Below are 21,657 nucleotides of genomic sequence, written 5' to 3' on the forward strand. Positions count from 1 at the left end.
TTACGAAATATAAGGCGTTCCTTAAGCATAGTTGGTGAAGTAGGATTATTTATTATATTTAATAAAAAGGTAGCAAAATGAAGAGTCCTTCGGTCATTCATTTTAAGCCAATTAACATCCTTATATAAATGTGATATACGATCAAATTTGCGCAAACCATAAACAAGCCTGATACACGCATTCTGGACTTTCTGTATACGGCTTTTACTGTCACTGTCTAAACAATAACCATAAATAAAATCACAGTAGTTAAAATTAAATAAGACGAGAGCTTCACATAAATTTTTTCTTAATTTTTTGTTTAGGACATATCTATTATTATATAATTTTTTCAGAGAACAAAATGATTTTTGAGCTAATTTTTTTACATGTTCTTTAAATTTAAGCTGTTCATCTAAAATAACGCCAAGGTTTTTGTTTTTCTCTACAAAGTTTAGTTTGGAATTATTAATTAAAATACTTAAATTTTTTTAAGAAACTCTGTTTTACTCTGATTACCAAAAATCATAACACACGATTTGTCAGGATTTAGCTTTAAATTATGATCCAAAGAAAGCTGATAAATCGTCTGAAGATCCTGATTAAGGCACTCCTGAAATTCTTTATAGTGCTCTAATTCAAAACATACATAAATCTGCGTATCGTCAGCAAACGCTTGCAGTTTGCAAAATTTTATAGATTTCAATATATCAGACGTGTAAATAAGAAATAGCAAAGGACCCAATATCGAACCCTGAGGAACGCCAGCAAGTATTTCTGCTCTATTAGAATACTTATTATTAGAGAAAATTGACTGAAATCTATTGCTTAAATAAGATGCAATGAGCAAAAATGATTCTTCGCAAAATCCATAGTATTTAAGTTTAGCTCCCAGCAACTCATGGTTAATAGTACCAAACGCTTTAGAAAAATCCAAAAGTACCAAAACAGAACACATTTTATTGTCAAAAGCTCTAAAGATATCATCCAAAACATTCGTCAGCGCTACTGGTGTTCCAAAACCTTTACGAAAACCACATTGTGAGTTTGGAATTATGTTGTTCATAGTAAAATAGTCATACATTTGTTCATAAAGTACCTTCTCAAATATTTTTGAGAGAGCAGGGAGAATACTTATAACTCTAATGTCATTATAACTTGTTGGGTTAGACGACTTTGGGAGTGGCCTTCCTACAGAAATTTTCCGTTGGTCTGGAAAATAGCTTATCTCGATGCAACAGTTTATATGTGTTATGTATTTATCAATGAACGGACTACAGTATTTTAACATAAGAGGTGAAATTTCATCCATATCGGTTGGATTGCTTTGTATTGAATTAAGAACTTTATTAACTTTATGTACATTCACCATTTTAAATGAAAATTTTAAATTGTTTTCATAAGTATTATTGTCATAAAGTTAATTTTTTCAGTACAGTTGGATTTTTGTTGTAAGAACGTCGCAAAAAACTGGTTGATGTCATTAGGGTCAGATAAACTAGAAGGTATTTCATTATTTTTATTGGGACATATGCTAAGATTTTTTAGAGCTTTCCACTGCTGCTTTGTATTACCCGTAAAAGAGTCTATGTACTTCTTCTTTTCTCGTCTGACTGCGGCAACCGCCAAATTTCTCAAACGCTTGTACTTTATCCAGTCCAAATGAAGTTTGGAGTTTTTAAATTTTTGCAGTGCTCGATCTTTTTGTTTTAAAATCATTTTTATGTTTTCCGTTAGCCATAGAGCTTTGGGTTTGGTTACTAATGAGTCTTTAAAAGGTGCATGAACATCAAATAAACTTATAATTAAATTGTTAAAAATTTCAACTTTCTTTTCAATATTATTTTCATAAATTATATCATCCCATGGCAATTGTTGTAAATCGAGTAAAAAGGTGTCCAGTCTAAAGTGCTTAAAAGAACGATGTTTTAGTTACTTTATGCAAGCTTAGGTCACAATAGGTTAGTTTATGATCAGAAATAGTATCTGCCGAAAATACTCCAGATTTAACGACTAACGATTTATTGGTTAAGAAAATTGGATCTAACAGTGTGCTCACTGTTCCAGAGATGCGTGTAGGTTCATCAATGATCTGCTCAAAATTATAATTTTCAAAAAGAGGTATCAATGGATTTTGAAGATTGAAGAGATTAATATTGAAATCACCTAAACAAAAAATGTCGTCAACAATTGGATAAAGATATGAAAAAATGTTAACAAAATCAGGAATTAATCTATTAAAATTAAGCTTAGGTGGCTTGTAAAACACACATATTCCATAAGTTTTATTCAATATTTTTAATTTAAATACCGAAAACTCAAGTTGCGCATTATAGTATGGTATAGTTAGGGGTCTAGGACGTTTCATCGCCGCCGTTTCGATGCCGTCAGTTCGATGCCGATGCCGGCCGATTCATCGCCAGTCAATTAATCGCTATCTGATATATTTCCGAATTTTCGACAGTTGCAATTAATAGTTATTTTTAGTATTAATTAGGAATTCTAGGAAATGCGAGATATGACGGCGATGAAATGGACTGGCGATGAACCGGCGGCATCGAAACGGCCGGCGATGAACCGGCGGCATCGAAACGTCCCATTCCGTATAGTTAGACCCAAACCCAGACATCCAAAGTGAAAGTTATCCTCCAACACCAAATTGTTCTATATGGTCCACATATTGTTCAGTAAAAAGTTACACCATTTTGAGCGTCCGGTTTGGGGGGGAGATGGGGGAGAAGTCGGTAAATTAGTAGTTTTTTAAGTTTTTCGTCAGTATTTCTAAAACCTTGCTTCAGCGTAAGGAGTGCTCTATAGAAGAATGTTCTATATAAAATTTAAAACAAAAAAGGTTCTATACATAATTGTTATAAAATCAATGGTTCCAGAGTTACGGAGGGTGAAAATTGGAAGTTTTCGATACTTTTTATATTTACCGATTTCTCCCCCGTCTCCCCCCCAAACCCGACACTCAAAATGGTGTGACTTTTTTCTGAACATTATGTGGACCATATAGAATAATTTGGTGTTGGAGAATAACTTTCACTTTGGATGTCTGGGTTTTTGGTATAGTTATATCATAAATACTGCCCAACTAATATAAAAAGTATCGAAAACCTCGACTTTTCGCCCTCCGTAACTCTGGAACCGTTAATTTTAAAACAATTATGTATAGAACATTTTTTGTTTTAAATTTCATATGGAACATTTTTGTATATAACGTTATTTACGCTAAAGCATAGTTTTAGAAATATTGACGAAAAACGTAAAAAACCTACTAATTTACCTATTTCTCTCCCATCTCCCTCCCAAACCGGACGCTCAAAATGGTGTAACTTTTTACTGAACAATATGTGGACCATATAGAACATTTTGGTGTTGGAGGAAAACTTTTACTTTGGATGTTTGGGTTAGGCCTTTTTTTGGACCAGTTTTACTATACTACCTCCGTAACTTTGGAACCATTCATTTTAGAAAGATTATGCATAGGGCCTTTTTTATTTCAAATTTAATGTAGAACAATTTTGTATAGAGGGTTGTTCATGTTAAACCGCATAGTTTTAGAAATATTGGCGATAAACTTAAAAAACTACGAATTTACCGATTTCTCCTCCCTCTCCCCACTTTTTTCTGAACATTATGTGGACCATATAGAACAATTTGGTGTTGAAGGATAACTTTTACTTTGGATGTCTGGGTTATGCCATCTTTTGGATCAACTACATATACTATACTATTAATAGAAAAATCGAAATTTAGAATTTCCACGGAATACTGTGTTTTAATGTAAGCCGCCACACCTCCGCCCCTACCTAGACGATCTTTTATAATAAAGTGATAGTTAGGAATATTAAAAACAGCTGTATTATCCATAGCATTTAACCAAGTCTCTGATAACAATATAATATCAAAATTTTTCTCTTCAATTAAGTTTTTAAATTCATTAAAATTGGAAAATAAAGAGCGAACATTCAGATGACCAATTCTGAAATTATTTATTGCCATTATAATGTTATACTAATTACGATGATGATATTTATTTTATAAGTGACAAAAATAGCTTAAAACCTAGGTACGTTTAACTATATGGGCTGTAAATATGCTTTTTATTAGTTAATATGAAACACATGTGTCACATTGCTAGAACAGCTTTTAATGAAAATAAATAAGATTATTATAAACAAACAAAAAAATAAATAAACTGGATTTTAAACCACATTAGTAGTAAATTATCAAAACATGGTCTATATAAAAAGAAAAATCCATTAGGTATTACTTACAGTTATATACTTATATCACCAGAACTATTTTTTTAATCGATTAATATCGGATTCATCCAAAATTCTATGAACAACATTTTCACAATTAACATAAACATTTCCATTAATCACCCACGCACTTTTAAATGAAAAAGTCTTAATGGCTTGATTAAGTAGTAACAACCTCGATTTTGTCAAATCTTCTTTAATAGATATGCCCGAGTTTTTCAGATGTTTCTTGTTCTTTAGCACAGATAGACGAGCTGTGCCCGAAGCACACCTCACCAACACTGCAGCCGGCTTATTACCTGGATTCTTATTATTGACACGATAGCACTTTTTTAGATCGCTATTTTGAATGTTTATTTTTAATTTACTATTCATCATTCTCTTTGCCTTATCCCTATGCGGGGTCGGCTTCCCTAATTGCATTTCTCCACACAATTCTATCTTGGGTCATATCAATGTTAATCCCCTTTACCCACATGTCCTGCCTTATCGTCTCCCCCAGGTCTTCTTTGGTCTTCCTCTCCTACTCCTTCCAGGAATCTGTACTTCAGCTATTCTTCGTATTGGGTGATTAACGTCTCGACGTTGAACATGACCAAACCATCTTAACCTATGCTCTCTCATTTTGGCATCAATTGGTGCCACACCTAGACTTCCCCTAATATACTCATTTCTAATTTTATCCTTCTTTGTCACTCCACTCATCCATCTAAGCATTCTCATTTCCGCCACATGCATTCGTTGTTCCTCTTTCTTTTTCACTGCCCAACATTCAGTTCCGTACATCATAGCCGGTCTTATGTCTGTTTTATAGAATTTTCCCTTCAGCTTCATTGGAATTTTTCTGTCACACAACACATCACTCGCTTCTTTCCACTTCATCCATCCAGCCCTAATTCTACTGCATGCATCTCTATCTATTTCTCCATTACTCTGTAATACCGATCGTAGGTACTTAGAACTATTGCTTTTCACAATCATTTCACCATCCAAAGATACCATTTTATTTGTAGTAGCTCCATCTTTAAATGAACATTCCAAATACTCTGTTTTTGTCCTACTAAGTTTTAAACCTTTTTCCTCCAGAGCTTGTTTCCACTGTTCCAGTTTTTGTTCTAACTCTCTTTCACTATTTCCTATTAACACTACATCATCAGCATACATTAGGCACCATGGAATACTACCCTGTAGTTTCGCTGTTATCTGGTCCATTAAATAAATTAATTACTTTAGAACGAAGATCTTCACCATTTTCAGCTTTTATTCCCAAAATGCGCACGTTCATATTGCGCAGTGACTGTTCCTGTGAGTCTAACATTTTGCGCAAAACTAAGTTATCCTTCTGCAGTTCCTGAGATATGCAACGAAGTGATTAAATTTCATGTTTTTGAGCAGAAAGCCGTTCTTCAAATTTTGCTTCGACCGCTGAGGCTACCTTTTCGACAATTTCCTGAAGAAATTTTTCGTTGAAGATATTGATGATTGTTGTTTTAATTTCGCGCAAGTCAGTTGATGACAGGCCCATTGCAAATGGTTACAGGTCACAACCAAATCACTTTACTCTAGAGAACAGGAACAAAGAGGTGGATGGCACTAACCAATATCTAAATTCACAGTGGGCACCACAAGGCCCATTTTAGCACAAAAAATTTAATTTTCCGCAATCTGGCTTGTTTATAATTCTTGCAAATTTTCCTAGCAACCTTGACACGTGTTTAGCTAGTAGAACGCCATCTAGTTCCAGATATAGAGGCAAGATACAACAAAACAGCCAAAACACTAAAAAAGGAAGGAATACCACCAGCTTTCAGAATAAGCAAAAACTTGAGCAAATTCATTAAGAACAATAAAAGAAAAGGCTAGAAAGAAAGCCAAAAAAAGAAAGAGTGATGTATACAAGTTGACACGTGGTGATTGACCAAAAACTTACACTGTTCAAACTGCCAGAATCCTTGACGAACGCATAGCAGAACACAAAAGGGCTTTCAATAATTGAAAAACAGATTCTACGTACGGACTTCACCTTATAGATCATAAACATTCTCTTAATGGACAGTTTCAAATCCTTTATATTCAAAATAAAGGCCTTCAGCTCTCTTTATTAGAAGCTACGACAATTATTGAATTAAAAAATACAGATACAGTATTGTCCCCCTGTAGCTACATTAACTTATAATAAATTTAGTGGAAGTAAATATTGAAAACAAAAGTATTTTATTGTTAGATAAAATTAGTTTGCATCAAGTAACGGTCGAATCCATCAAACGCTCAATCCCTGTACCGAAGAAAAAGAAAACAATTCTAAATGCGAGGAGACTGAACGCCGCGTATAATTTTATATATGTGTGTGTTTTCTGAGAAGTTTGTCAAGATCAGAAACATGAACCTGTTTTTATACTATTAAAATCCATTCGGCATTTAGTTTATTTACACGCGTATTGACATAAAACAGCTATCATATTTCAAAACGCTTTTCCCGACGATTCCAACACATTTTCTATTAATACATCATCCGACATATATCGAGCTTTTCCAAGAGGCTCTCCAATATTATCCCGTCGTGTCATGTGCTTAACTCGGGCCCTAGTGACGATTGTTGGGATTACGTAACTACCGTATGAATGTGTCTGTCGCTTCAACGGCTCCTTATTATAGATGGAGCCTTTGCGTGATACGGATAGATGAGCTTAACATTATATCATTACGTGCATCTTTCGCTCCCTGTCGGGATCTAAATACTCCAAAAAGGCTTTGAGGTTTAAGAGGGTTGACTGCTTCGGGATCGTTTAGAGGGTTTGTCGTTATGTGGACGGAATTGGCAATTATATTAATATGCTGGATATTAGGAGAAACTTTTGTACTAATGTGCGATATGTTTGAAACTTTTTCTTGGTTAGGGAATTTTAATGCACTGTTTTTCACTCTCCCTTTAGGAGTTCCTATACAGCTTGTCTTTTTGAAGTTATACTTCTTTAAGCGCGATTTGGAGTGAATTTTTATTATTCTGGGCGCATGCGCACAAAGACAGTATGGCATTAGTTGCTAAATCTTTCAAGTTATGTATACATCAGTGCAAAAAAAAGGCGTGAAAAGAATATATTAGTGTTTTTAGTAAATATATTTATTATAATTTTTGTGTCTTTTGATTTGTCTTCCTCGGGAGTAAGATAAGTATTATTGAAACATTATATTTATTATACTTTAATTCGTCTATTTGTTACCGTGAATTGCCATTATGTCCGAGAAACTATATAAACACAGAGCTCGTGGCGTTATTGGTAGAGCATTAGGCTACAGACCGAGAGGTCTTGGGTTCAAATCCGGACCACTCCTATTCTTATTTTTTATTTTTGGAAAGTGATAAGCATTACAATTAGTTTAATATTTAAATAAAAAAAAATAAACTGTTAAGTATAAAATAAAAATGTATACCATTTTTATTCAGTTGCAATGCGAAGGCAAAACTGTCTTATTTTTACGCCGTTTCGTACTATGTTTCGTTAACTAAAAAAATATAAATTACCCTAAATTAGTTGTGAACTAACCTTCATCATCATTATCAAACCGTATGCCACCACTGCTGGATATAGGTCTTCCTCAGCTCTTTCCATCTGTCTCTGTTTTGTACGGCTTATATCCAGTTACCGCTAACATGCTTCAGATCGTCGGCCCATCTGATTGGTGGGCGTCCTCTGCTCCGCTGTGCTTATTCTAGTGGCCTCCACTTGACAATACGTTTTGTCCATCGGGTGTCTGACAATCTGGCGACATGTGCTACCCAATTCCACTTTAGCGGCGAGATTTTTTCGAGAGCGTCTGTTGTTTTTTGTTCTACGACGTATTTATTCGTTTGGAATTCGGTCTCTCAGGGAGACACCCAACATCTAGTCCTCCATAATGTTAATGTTTCGGCTCCATAAGTGAGTACAATCAACACACACTGGTCAAAGATTTTCCTTTTGAGGCATATAGGTAATTAAGTCTTCTTCTTCTTCTTCTTCTTCTTCTTCTTCTTCTTTTTCTTCTTCTTCTTCTTCTTCTTCTTCTTCTTCTTCTTCTTCTTCTTCTTCTTGTATAGACATTACTCTGTCTGTTTTTTCAATGTGCCTCTAGTAAGTTGTCGTTCCATCGTTTTCGTGGTCTTCCCACTGATCGTCTTCCTATTGGGGAACCGTCTCTTGCTGTCCTGACTACCCTATTTGCTGTCATTCGGCTTATGTGGTCATTCCATTCTATTCTTCTGTTTCTTACCCAGTTATTAATGTTATCCACCTTGCATCTCCGTCGTACATCTGTACTTCTAGTTTGTCCCGTAGAGTCTTACCATCGCTTTTTCAAAGGGTTTTCATCTCCGCTGTTTCGAGCCATCTTTTTTCCTCTCTGTGTCGGGTCGTGTTTCTGCCGCGTATGTCATTATTGGTCGGATGGCCGTTTTGTAAAATCTGCTTTTCATTTCTTTTCCGATCTTTTTATTTCTCCATATTGTGTCATTCAGGCAACCTGCGGCTCTGTTTGCTCTATTCACTTGATCTTCCACTTCTGTTTCGAGCCTTTCGTAGCTAGATAGTGTGATGCCTAGGTATTTAAACTCCATGACTTGTTCTTCCTGACCTTCTAGTTCCAATTTACATATTATTGGATCTGCTGTTATAACCATGCATTTTGCCTTTTTTGAGGAAATTAACATGTTAAATTTTCTGGCGATTATGTTGAATTGGTGCTGCATACGTTGTAAATTATCTTCACTTTCAGAGATTAGTATTGCATCGTCCGCATAGCAGAATATTTTAAGTTGTTTTTCTCACATTTGGTATCCTTTTTTAGTTCTTACTTGTTTTATTATTTCGTCCATGATCAGGTTGAACGATAAATGACTCAAGGAATCCCTTTGTCTTATCCCATTCTTCTTCTTCTTCTTGACTGGCTTTACAACTCGGGGTGAGTCTTCGCCGCATCCACTATGGCCCTCCATCGTCTGCGATCTTGCGCTTCGATTTGCCATTGTTGTACCCCAATCCTAGATAGATCGGTTTCAACATCATCCTTCCATCTTTTTCTGGGACGGCCCACTGATCTTCTACCGTCTGGTCTCTCGAAGAACACTGTCTTTAGCACTCTGTCTTCCTCTGATCTTACTACATGACCTGCCCGTCTTATCCGATTAGCTTTTATATGTCTGACGATGTTTTCAGTACCATATAGAGTCACCAATTCAGCATTGCGGCGCCTTCTCCACTCTCCTGTCAACTCATCTCTTTGAGGACCAAATATCATTCTGAGGACTTTCCTTTCAAATATCAGCAATTTATTTATTTCTCGCTGATGTAGAGTCCATGTTTCACTCCCATATGTAACAACTGGGCGAATGTCTTATCCCATTGCCGACTTCAGTTGGGTCAGTTAGTTCATCTTCCACTTTTACTTTTATTGTGTTGTTCTGGTAGATGATTTCTATGGTTTTAATTATTACCAGAGGTTCCTCTCTCGAGTATAACAAGTGGAGAACGTCCTTTAATGTGACCATGTCAAATGCTTTCTTAAGGTCCACGAAACATAAATATTCCAGTTTGTTGTATTCCAACAATTCCTCTTGAACTTACCTCATTATAAATATAGCGTCAGTGCATGACCTTCTCGACCTAAAACCTTGTTCTTCTGCTAATGTTATAATTTCATTCAATTTGTTTGTTATCACTTTTGTTGTTAATTTTAATGTTGTGTTTAATAAGTTTATCCCTCTGTAATTCTCCGTGTCTGATTTGTCTCCTTTTTTGAAGAGAGGTATTAGGATGCTTGATCTCCATTCTTGTGGTATTCTCTTTTGTTCTATTATTTTTTTATTAGTTTTAATAGTTGTTTAGTTAGATCTTGTCCTCCGTAGTTTAGGAGTTCATTCGATATTCTGTCCTCTTCTGGAGATTTTCTATTTTTTAATTTTCTTAATGATTCCTTTACCTCTCCCTTCTCGATGTTTATTTCTTCATTTGTCGTAACTTCAGGTGTTGGTGGCTCATTATCGTCGCCTTTAGCAAATAGAGATTGGAAGTAGTCTGCCCATGTTTCCTTCTGATGTGTTTTGCTTTTATTAATTCGTTTATCTCCTTTCTTTGCCCTCTGATCATTCTCCATACTTCTTTTTGTGTTACGTAGAAGTCGTGTTCCATCTGTTTTGAGAAACTCCGCCAGTGCTCCCTTTTTATTTGTCACACTAAAGTATTCGTTTCGTTTCTGATTTGTTTGTAGTGGTTGTATGCCTGTTGTGTTTGTTTTGTTCTGTATTGTAAAAAGACTTTCTTCTTTTCTTCGCATTTTATCTTAATTTAGGGTAATTATGTGGAGGTTATTTTTTGGGATACAAAATGTAGGATGTCTCTCTTCCGTCATGCCCTCTGTAGGGAGCGTCATCGTGGTATATTGTATTATCCGTCTCCAAAGATTTCTGTCTCTGGTCATTTATTATTTTATCTCATGCATAGGTCTTTGCATGTTAGTGTAATTTGATTGATCCGTCTTATTGGGATCTTCCACATGATCTTCGGACTTCTACCTTTTCTTGATTAATAAGTATTTCCATTAATCCTCTCATGACATATACAAAGTATTTTAATTGTTGGAGATGGCCTTTGCTGAAGAAAAGTTGCCTGATGTTTAGCTCATTTAAAATTGAATTATTTGTCCTACCGTCAGTCCAACGAATTCATATCATTTTTCTCCAAGAGAACATTTCAGTGGCATCTATCTTTTCGCTTGCCTTATGGTCCAATATTCACATCCGTTTGTCAGTATTGAGAATATTAAGCAGTTGATGCACCTTATTTATAGAGTTAGGGAAACGTGAGAGTCGTTCCATATTTTGGACATCTTTGCTACGGGGCTAGTTTTAATAGATCGTATCTACTTTTTATTTCTTTCATAAACTCATAACCTCAAACCGTTCAATCGTGGTTATGTGTGGATGATTGTTATGTAATATATCCACTATCATTATCTTTATCTTTGATACGTTTAACTTCATACCAAATATTTGATTTTCATTTTCAGCTAATCATATGAATCATATCAATTAACTCTTTTTGACTATTTGCAAGGAGAACTGTGTTATGTGCAAAACCTAGATTGTTTATTTTTCAGCCATTTATTGAGATGCCGCTTTCCCACATTTCAAGCATTCTTCTCATAATATTCTTTCTGTATACATAACATATTATGGTAGGGGAGCAAAGTATGCTAAATTTGCAGTCACTCGAGCGTTATGGGGACCTATTTTGGGTTGTGAATATTAGGTCCTAAAACCAAGAAAAATTAAAAGCAAAACTTTTCATTTTAGTGGGGACTTTCCATTTTTTAATTTAATTTTCCATTTCCAACAATCGTCATTTCCGATTATAGCGTCACCTATCCATAATTCGAAAAATGTCTCGAATAAAAGTTGCTTATTTTTACATAAAGAATCTAAATGTGAAGCACGACAATTGGATAAACATGAAGATATACTAAGATTTGACAAAATTTGTGCTACAAAATTTATTAAGTACCTCGGAAGCTCAAGTCATCAAGAGATTTAAGAGAGTGGATTCTTATAAGGTGTTATGACATACTCTTATTAGCTTAGAAAAATTAGAAAGATAGAAAAATCGGAATATGGATGTGAAATAAAAAATAAAGAAAAAAATAAAATATTGGGCGCCACTGGTTACCTAAGGAACCAGAATTTATACAAAAAAACAAATATTAAAAGAAAAATGGTATTAAATCAAAATAAAACAGAAAATAGTCAAATAAAAAAATATACATAATAATATACAGAATATTATAACGTAACTTACCTTATTTATTCAGAATTCTATACTCAGTCAATTTTTTAATGTTCTTACGATTCAAGAGAGAAGGGAAGAAAATAAATTATATGTTGAAAATTAAATATTATTTATTAAAAACAAAAAAATTAATCTCTGATCTCTCTGTTACAATTAGAGAGCAGATTACCAAATAACCAAAGATGAAACGAAAAAGTTTTACAAACATACAAATTATTCCTTACAATGAATGTCCTGTTTTCTTTTGTTGTTGGTTGGTAAGTCCAAAACGCCATTTCACTACGCGAGAAAACACTTCACTGTTAATAGCTACAGCAAACAGTACATTGTTTATAAACAAACGTTATTATAGAAAAATTCAGCTTTCAACTCGAACATAAATAGTTTAAAAGTTCGTTAAACTGGATGAAACTTTACTTTTACTCGAACAAAATTATTTAGTTAAGACTCGAACATAAATCATTTAGTTAGACTCGAACATGATTATTGAAAGTTCATTAACTTTGACCAAAATAAAGTATGTGAGCATACTACATGTTTTAACTGCACTGTTAAACATAGTAATGCGAAAATTGAAACTCTCCTCTCCTACTTCTGGTTCTGACTGCTTAAAAGAAATTAGTGGATACCAAAATTGGTATGAAATGATAACGACGATTTGCTTAGAAACAGCGAGAAAATCGCCGGAGTTCACGATACACCATCACATTCGCCGGGCTGGAATCAACCTAGCCGGCTGGGAAACTGGAAAACTACATTGCGAAACACTCAATGGAACTAAACTCACATGACGATGGCCCTAAAGGAACCAAAACTCAACTTAACTCGATGATGCCCCTGGTGGAACTCATCACTCAACTTCACTTGATGGTGACTTCTACGGAACTCAACTGAACATGATGATGGCTTCTACGGAACTCAACTGAACATGATGATGGCTTCTACGGAACTCAACTGAACATGATGATGGCTTCTACGGAACTGGCTTTTGGGACCGCTCACTCGATCCTTCTAAATCTTGGGTTCCTTCTCCCAAAAAAAGTGACTTCCTACTAAGACCAATAGGAATCATACCAGATATTTCTCTACCAATCAAATGGTCAGAAAAACTCTCAAGACATCCCTCGAACGCCATGATGGTTTTACTTTCAACCAATTACAAATACTTAAACTTCGCAATAACAAAATTCCTTGAGTTTACACGAAATGCGATGACTCAGAATATTACAGTTAGTCCTCAGAAACAATATTTCAGAGTTTTTCTAAAAGCATCGGCTTAGGTTAAGCCTTTCCTGTTGCAATACACATACAATCGGATTCTTGTCTGTGAATATCATAAAAACCTTTCATCTTCTAGACTGCAACAGTCTACAGCATAGCAGGGGTTCTTCCTCTAGCTATTTGGATATACCGACGAACATAAACCAAAACTGTAAATATCATAAAAACCTTTTAATACTCTGAGTCCCTACTTAACGTGGAACCTCTTTGAAAAATATTCCGTTTACAATTTTGTAGGATATCAACAATTTGGGGCACCTTAGTACACCAAATTTCAAAGAATCGCATGAACCGAAATAAACATCCAAATCCCGTGAGAATTGAATAAGGCCATACTCTGCACTATGCGGAAGATCGATATACAAGGCGTAGCGAAAGTATTACTGGGTCGGAATTTCAAATATTTAGACGGGGGACTTTGAGCGTGTTTCAAATGTGCAATAAAAATTTTGGGGTCCCCCAGATTATTACGCAACCCCCCACTCCACCTCCGTGAGTGGTCATGTTTGGTACCATTCGATAGATTTTTTAAAAACATTTTGAAAGTGTATTTTGCAGTTTTTCGATCTGATGTTCATTTTGAAAAATATCGCGGGGTTTTGTATTTAAAATTTTTAATTTACCCCCCCCTCTCCGTGGGGGTCATGCTTAGAACCATTCGATAGATTTTTGAAAAATATTGAAGACGTATTTTTTAGTTTTTCGATCTGAGATTCATTTCGCGAAATATTTGCTTTTTTTGTGAAATTTTTGACTCACCCATTTCCTTACGCCCCGCTCAAATCGTCAGATTTTTGAAATATACACTCTTTTGCATGTACTTAACTTACCTTATCTTAATCTGACAATTTCGAGTATTTTTAAGGATAGATTTTTTTTTCGGGCCCCGCTTAACGAACTTCCCTGTGTTAAGAACCAATATGATAGAGGTACATCTTCAGGATATCAAGTTTCTCCCCATATGATAATTTGACGCGCTCGAGTAACTGCAAAGGCCCCGCTTGGGCTCCCCTACCATTATGTTAATTGGGCGCTTATGCATTTCTTGGTCAAAAGTGTAAGGTTTCTGATTGAGCGGGTCAGTGCATCTTCTTTCTTGTTTATTCTTTAGATAAACTGTGTACTAGTTCCTTCCATTAATTTGGAATTTTCCAACATTGGATATTAAAATTTCTTCAAATAACGGAGAACTGGTATTACCAAACAAGTCATTGTTATAATTTGAATGGTTTTATGGTTTTCAACTCATTCCTGTAAGAGTGACGTAAACGACGCGTGACTTTATTGGACATGCTTGGGAGACACAATGACTCCAATCGCTTTAATATAATAATTATAAGAGAGTTATTAATAGGGTATTAAAATGGCTAGTAAAATGTCCTAGTATTTTAAAAGCGGAAGTAGAGAAAGCCATCAAACAGAGCAAAAATGGGAAATCTCCAGGCCCTGATCAAATACCATCAGACTGGCTCAAACTTCTGGATGACGATAATGTCTCACAATTAACAAACATTTATAACCACATATACGATACTGGAATGATGCCACAGATATGGTTGGAGTCTACATTTATTCCACTCCCAAAAAAACCTAATACATCATCATGTAAAGACTTTAGACTAATTAGTCTCATGAGCCACTCTCTCAAGCTACTTCTTAAGATAATTCTTAATAGAATCAAGCAGAAATGTGAAGAGACAATGGGAAACAATTCGGTTTCAGAGAAGGATTGGGAACAAGGGAAGCTTTGTTCTCAATGTTAACATTACTTCAACGATCATGGGAAGTACAGAAACCAATTTACGTCTGCTTTATAGATTTTGAGAAGGTGTTTGATAGAGTTCAACATGATAGGTTGTTTGAATATCTAGAAATGACTGGAATAGATGATAAAGATCTGAGACTTTTACAACATCTATATTGGAATCAAGAAGCTTCTATTCTGGTAGACGGCAAAGAAACAGACAAAATTTGCATTCAAAGAGGTGTCAAACAGGGTTGTGTGTTATCCCCAACTTTGTTTAACGTATACTCAGAAATAATTTTTAATGAAGCCTTGGAAGGACAATGTGGAGTTCGAATCGGGGGAGAAACTATTAACAACATCAGATATGCAGACGACACCGCGATCATGGCTGAAAATATCGAAGATCTTCAACTCCTTATTGATCGAGTCACTAGAGAATGCTCCAATAACGGACTTAACATAAATACAACAAAGACAAAGTTACTTGTCGTTAGTAAACAAGACGTCGGCCCTATGCAACTAATTGTCAGTGATGAATCAATAACAAAAGTTAACCATTTTAAATACCTAGGATGTTGGATAAACGAGACACTAAATCCGGATGAAGAAATTAAAACTCGTATAGAAATTGCAAGAGGAGCATTTATGAAACTTAGATCTATTCTGACCAACTCTCAGCTGAATTTACAACTAAGTATCAAGTTCCTAAAATGTTATGTGTATCCTGTATTACTGTATGGATGTGAAACCTGGATCATGAAGGTTAACATGATGAACAAATTAGAAGCCTTTGAGATGTGGTCGTATCGTAGAATGCTCAGAATATCTTGGGTTCAACGCATTTCAAACAGAGAAGTCTTAAACAGAGTAGGTCAAGGCGAAGGTGACTTAATGAAGATGATAAAAAAGAGAAAACTTGAATATCTGGGGCATATAATGAGAGGTAGCAGATACAGGATGCTGCAGTTAATAGTCAATGGAAAGATCGACGGAAAAAGAGGAATTGGTCGAAAGAAATATTCATGGCTCCGAAACCTTCGTCAATGGACTGGCTTATCAGCAGATCAATTGTTACATGCCGCACAAGATCGAGAACGATATCGGCAAATTGTTATGGGAGCTACCCACGCCTAAAAATTTGGGCACGGTACTTAAAGAAGAAGAAGAAAATGGCTTGATCTTGTGAACATGCAGTAGGTGGGATATCTTTTATGAGAGTAGCTGCAACATTGGATTGATGGAGTATGCTTCTGGTATATGATGAGCTGTTAAGTTGAGGTTAAGATAGGCACTTGGGTTGGTTGGTGGTATTAGATTATAAAGTGTGATGTGATTGGTTAGAGATGTGATTCTGGTTATCAAAATCGCAAATGTTTGTGGTTTAAAAATATTTAATATTGTGTTTATAAGGTATTGGCCACAGTTGATTCTAATGACAATTACATTTTTACCTGTAAAATTTCGATTTCCACGACGTTAAAAAAGGTTATTATTAACCTTTCAGAGATAACGTGGCATGATGGTAGATAAAAGGTAACGTCGAACTCACAGTCGGCAAATCTAGAAAAGGTCAAAAAAATTATTTTCGGATAAACGGACTGAGAACTTGTTGTAGATTTAAAATAAACAAAAAAAAACCATTTGCACAAAAATTTAGTATAATTTGTATATAAACTGGTGCTTTGAAAAGGAAAGTTAACATATATATCTTTTTCACATTTTGGGTACTATAAAACACAAAAACCCAAATTACACAAAAAATACAGAACTTGTATTTCTAAGAAATTAAACACAGACTTAATCAAAAACAAATGTTTGAGCTGCATAGTAGATACCTGTACATGTAATAAAATGTAACACTCTTTGTGGAACATCCAAGACTTCTGAGATTGGCTCCTTAATTTTTTTTTTCATGTCGGCAACGTGGTCCTGTATCTCTTCGAAATCTCCTTCCAAACTAGCATCGTCATGGGCAAGGTTCAACTTCTGGCTCAGAATCAGAGAGAAATTCCGCATGAAGCTTTACAAGAAGCTTTACAAGATGAATGCTTGTTGCTTTGCAAAACTCACATTCTAAAAATCGGTAAAAAAATAAGTTTATAATATCATTCATATGCAGTATGATTTAAATGAAAGGAATAAATTCGTTATTTCGTAAGCTGTAGGATTTAGGAAAAAATCCCGAAACAGTTCGATTTTTATTTTTAAATTGTGATTTTTTTGGCATATAATATCATACCTACTAGTGACGTCATCCATATGGGCGTGATGACGTAATCTATGATTTTTTTAAATGAGAATAGAGTTCGTATGCTATCTCATTTGAAAGGATATTCAGTAATATAAACATTAATATAATTATTTATATTATACAGGGCAGCTGGCTTGAACATTGAATTTAATCGAAAAGCAATGTTTATTTGTAAAATAATCATTCTTCTCTGTTTTATGGCAACAGTAAAATGTATTATGAATTAAATAAATTACATACATTCTTTTTTTTTTGTCAATTAATTTAATTAAAAAAATTGTAATTAATTATGTTAATGTATATTACTGAATAAAGAATTAAATATCCTTTCAAATGAGATAGAACACGACCCCTATTATTATTTAAAAAAATCATTGATGACGTCATCACGCTCAGATGGATGACGTCACTCATACGATGCGTATGTCAAAATATCATAATTTAAAAATTAAATTTGACCTGTTTCGGTAATTTTCCTTAAAGTGGTCGGTTTACGAAATAACGAATTTATTCCTTTCATTTGCACCAAATTGTATAATATTATGTAACACATAATCAGTATATCACTCATAATTATAAATCACATAAATATTTCTATTTACCCTAGAAATAAAATATTTTATAATTGGATCTTACCTGAAGATTTGGTATCTTGTATAACGTGCGGACTCACACTCCGCAAGTCAATATAATATCAGAACTAAATGCACTACACAACTCTCACACCCCCCCTTAATAAAGTGTCCCCTTGCTTTGAAGCTAGCGAGTACCCCACGACCGAGACAATAAGTAACGTCAGAAATCGACCAATATTTCGACAAGCGGACTTTTTGATATACTTGGCCATTAGTCAATGTGGTGAGACCGCTCCCGTCTGAAAAAAATTTCTGATTCGGTTTCTTTGTGGATTCCTATTCAAAAATGACCCCTTTAAACAAATCTGAAGGGTGCCAAGCGGAATTTTTGGGCAGAAATTGTTTAAACAATTTTTTTAAACAAATACAAAAGATCATGTTTTTTTTATCTGGAACATATATTTTTAGATTTTCTGGGTCAATCTAAACAAGAAAGGTAAATTGTAATTTTTCTCAGAAATTGATAGTTTTGAAGTTATAGGCAATTTAATATCTGAAAAATCCGAAAATACGCATTTTCAAGGCTTAAAAACTCATATTTAAATGAGAATTTCTGAGGTTGCCATATACTTAGATTGAAGACTGAACATTCAGCTTCAAGATTCTGAAGAGTGATCGCGTCTAACTTTAATTTATATCGTTGTTTTTTAATTGTTAAATATGCGTGTTTATCCGATGTTTTTGCCGGTGCGGCGCGCTCCATTTCAAAAATCTCCTATTCTCCGAAAAATATTTTTTCTAGATTCTTTGGGAAATTCTAAATAAAATAAGTTTCTTGACATTTTTCTCAAAAGTTAATAGTTTTTAAGTTATAATATATATTTAAAATCCGAAAAATGACAAAAAACGCATTTTTAGATTATAAATCGCTTATAACTTTAAAACTATTAACTTTTGAGAAAAATGTCAAGAAACTTATTTTATTTAGAATGTCCCAAAGAATCTAGAAAAAATATTTTTCGGAGGAAAATAGGAGATTTTTGAAACAGAGCGCGCCGCACCGGCAAAAAAATCGGATAAACACGCATATTTAACAATTAAAAAACAACGGTATAAATTAAAGTTTGACGCGGTCACTCTTCAGAGTCTGGAAGCTGAATATTTAGTCTTCAATTTAAGTATCTGGCAACCTCAAAAATACTAATTCGAATATGAGTTTTTCGCATGAGTTTTTCGCCTCGAAAATGCGTATTTTCGCATTTTTCAGATTTTAAATCGCCTATAACTCGAAAACTATCAATTTTTGAGAAAATTTACAAGATACCATGCTTATTCAGAATGACCGACAAAACTTAAAAATATATGTTCCGGAGCAAAAAAACGTGATCTTTTGTATTTGTTTAAAAAAATTGTTTAAACAATTTCTGCCCAAAAATTCCGCCCGGCACCCTTCAGATTTGTTTAAAGGGGACATTTTTGAATAGGAATCCACAAAGAAACCGAATCAGAAATTTTTCCAGACGTGAGCGGTCTCACCACATGGACTACATGGTATTTGTAGATAACAGCCATGCTTTGACCGAAAAGATCTTAAGATGCTACGCCCTATGGTACCTCAAATTCTGATTATTCTGTGACCTATGTATTCGTATTATGTTTGTATATTGTTTGTTGCATATATACTGAATACAGGGTGTTTCATTAATAACTGTCCAGATGGTAACTGGAAAAGCCTGAGCACAAAATACGAAGATTTAACCTAAAACATCTAAATAAAATGTGGTTCCTCACTGAGTTATAGGGTGTTTTATCTAAAAATTTAAAAAATATTTTTGCTCAGCATTTGAAAACTATTCGACGTATACTTTTTATACTTGGCAGGAAGTATAGGTACTGTACAAACTACTAAATTATGTTATACAAACGTTTCTGTCTATTACCAGAGGCGTACGATGGGGGATAATGAATGGTTGACCCTTTACAAATTCTACGCCACTGGCGGAATTGCTATTTTAGTTCAATTTTTAGATTCTCCAATACTTTCTATGAAAATAATATACTCTTCATTCGTAACAATAAAGTCATTAGTTTTCGAGATCTTTGAAGTTAAAAAAGAAACGACACGGTTATATTGATTAATGTATTGTGTCGCTTCATTTTTAATTTCAAATATCTCGAAAACTTATCATTTTATCGTTACGAATGAAGAGTATATTATTTACATAAAAAGTATTAAAAAATCAAAAAATTACACTAAACTAGCAATTTCGTCAGTGGCGTAGAATTTGGGAAGGGCCAACCAGCCACTATCCCCTGTCGTACGCCTCTAGTAGTAACTAGAAACGTGTATTTATCTTCATTTAGTAGGGTGTACAGTACGTACACTTTTTGCAAAGTATGACAAAGATGCGGCAAATAGTTTTAAAGTACTGGGTACAAATAATTTTTAAATTTTGATCATATGAATCATATCATATAAATTAATCAAAATAACTGTGCCGTTTCATATTTAACTGCAAATATCTCGAAAACTAATGACTTTATCGTTACCAATGAAGAGAATATTATTTACGTAGAAAGTATTGGAGAATCTAAAAATGGCACTAGAATAGTAATTACACCAGTGGCGTAGAATTTGAGAAGGGTCAACCATTCACTATCCCCTGTCATACGCCTCTGGTAGCAGCTATAAACGTGTGTTTATCATAATTTGGTAGGGTGAATAGTAGTCGCACTTTCTGCCAAGTATGAAAAGGATACGTCGAAGAGTTTTAAAATGCTGAGCAAAAATTTTTTAAATTTTTAGATAAAACACCCTGTAACTCGGGAAGGAACCACATTTTATTTAAGTATTTTAGGTTAAATCTTCGTATTTTGTGCTAAGGTTTCTCCAGTTACTATATGGACAATTATTAATGAAACACCCTGTATATGATTGAAGACCTGTGTCTTAAAATTTTATTGTTCGCTATTATCCATTCAAAAAGATAGAGAAAATATACCAATATTCACTCAAAAACGGTTACTTACTCCTGTATTGCTAATATTTCTTGTGACAAATTATAATTAAACTTTCGTTAATTATCAACTCGAACCCGACCATTTTATAATATTGTTATTTTGTTATTATTTTATTATAATTATAAAAACTATCATACCATAGTAATTACAAAATAAACATTTTTATTATTATGTCGCCTTGTCAAGAAAACAAAATTTAATTATGATAATAAGTTTAAGCAAACACATTTTATTAAAGGAGAAATAATAATATCCTTATTTTCTCTTCATAATTCCTGACAGCCCATGATGAAAACACAACCACCTGTTAGACAAAAAATGAAATGTATATAAGCTCACTTACCCTATGTTTATCGACGTGAAGGGGGCGAAGATTGGGGTCAAATAGCAGTTTATTCGGCTCTAAATTAACCGGAGATTGTCGCCTGCCCTTGTTGCACAATGACCATTCTGGATTTATAAGACCCCAAAAAGCAGGACCTGAAAGGGAAAAAGAAAGATAAGTCTTAATATGTTTGTGTCACCAACTTAATATGGGTAAAATGTGTGGTTGAGAAAGATCTTCTCAACGGAGCTTATTATCAGGTTTTTGTAGGAGAATTCTAATGTTGTCAAAAATAACCAAAAATCTAAACAATTTTATAATAATTGTTATATATACATAAATAACACTGGTCAACAAAAAAACATTTTTTTTAGTCTGTTATTTAGTAAATAT

At 34.2% G+C, this 21,657-nt stretch overlaps 1 protein-coding gene across 1 annotated transcript in view; it reads right to left on the reverse strand.

Moving 5' to 3' along the window:
- Nucleotides 1–21,417, reverse strand: part of LOC114338436 (carbonic anhydrase 2-like) — a 288,156-nt gene extending 266,739 nt beyond the window's left edge. Inside the window, exon 1 of the mRNA XM_050659717.1 lies at nucleotides 21,283–21,417. The gene's annotated coding sequence lies outside the window, so the exon portion shown is untranslated. The remainder of the gene's footprint in view (nucleotides 1–21,282) is intronic.
- Between the last annotated feature and the right edge of the window lie 240 nt (nucleotides 21,418–21,657).

The sequence above is a fragment of the Diabrotica virgifera genome, chromosome 1 (genome assembly GCF_917563875.1).
Source record: "Diabrotica virgifera virgifera chromosome 1, PGI_DIABVI_V3a".
In the NCBI taxonomy this organism is placed as follows: domain Eukaryota; kingdom Metazoa; phylum Arthropoda; class Insecta; order Coleoptera; family Chrysomelidae; genus Diabrotica; species Diabrotica virgifera.